Source organism: Procambarus clarkii, unplaced genomic scaffold, assembly GCF_040958095.1.
Source record: "Procambarus clarkii isolate CNS0578487 unplaced genomic scaffold, FALCON_Pclarkii_2.0 HiC_scaffold_245, whole genome shotgun sequence".
Classification (NCBI taxonomy): Eukaryota; Metazoa; Arthropoda; class Malacostraca; order Decapoda; family Cambaridae; genus Procambarus; species Procambarus clarkii.
In genome coordinates this window covers 47,801-49,070 of record NW_027189278.1, presented here as the reverse complement: position 1 = coordinate 49,070, position 1,270 = coordinate 47,801, and the positions used below count along the sequence as shown (strand labels likewise).

The 1,270-nt window shown below is 38.6% G+C and overlaps 1 non-coding gene across 1 annotated transcript; it reads right to left on the bottom strand.

Moving 5' to 3' along the window:
* Positions 1–1,151: 1,151 nt before the first annotated feature.
* LOC138361191 (5S ribosomal RNA) lies at positions 1,152–1,270 on the bottom strand. The gene has a single exon (XR_011226841.1). It is a non-coding gene; the product is annotated as a 5S ribosomal RNA (ribosomal RNA).

Below are 1,270 nucleotides of genomic sequence, written 5' to 3'. Positions count from 1 at the left end.
TGTAGGTGTGTGTGTGTGTGTGTTTTTATTCATTCTTTGGTTTTATAGATGACATACATATTGACTCCTTTTACCGGTCCTTAATTAGGCTCTGGGGAAGCAATGTGGTGGTGCATTTAAAACTAAACCAAAAATCACCAGTTCTGGACGCGTCAAATATCATATCCGCTTAATGTGTCTACAACCTAATTACTTAAAACTACACTATTTAATTCATTCATATCATGTGCATATTGGTCATTATGCTCATACAACCGACATCAAAATTTATTTTCATTATTAGAATCATACATTTCATCAAGTAATACAGATACAAAGAGATTTTCTTTCTGAGAAGACCGTTAGTATTGGCTGGCTGGCAGGCAGGCAGGCATTTGAGGGTTATTATTTCGCCTGTTGATTGGGGGGAGGGTTGATGTGTTAGGGGGTTTTCGGTTAGGTGTGGTGGTGGTGATTGGTGGTGATTGGTGGTGGTGGTGATTGGTGGTGAGTAGTGGTGGTGGTGAGTATGAGTAGTGGTGGTGGTGTGGGGTGGTGGTGGTGGTGGTGGTGGTAGTAGGTGGGAGGGGGGGGGGGGGGGGAAGGGGACTGATGGTCTGTGGATTCCTTCTCCGTACCCCTTACATATAAGCAAAAACATGCCTTCCTGTGGGTATAGAAACATTAACACAAATTATATATGTAACTGATATTGTAGCCTTTTAAACAGAAAAGATTTGTACATACAAATACTTTTAAATTATCATTTATTTGTGGAAATGGCATTTACGTCATTAAATTGATACCTCAGCATCAAGCTTGTGTCCTGCAGCTGTGGTCCAGTGGTAAAGTGTATATAAGTGATGCGTATTCTTGGAGTTGCGAGTTCAAACCCGGATTAAGCTATATATATATATATATATATATATATATATATATATATATATATATATATATATATATATATATATATAAAACAACATGTTTTGTTTTGGTTGTTTGTTTTTGTATAAAGCCTCACACACTATATTAAGCGAGTTTGTTTTAAACATGACATACATATTAATTCATTTTACCAGGCCTTATTCCACACAACTCCGTGAATTTCCCGTGGAGCCAGCCATTCAAACAAAAACAAACGAAACAAAACAAAACAAAACAAAAAACATTATTGCCAACAGCATTTGGTGTTCCCAGGCGGTCACCCATCCAAGTACTAACCAAACCCAACGTTGCTTAACTTCGCTGATCGGACGAGAAGCGGTGTTCTCAACGTGGTATGGCCGTTGGC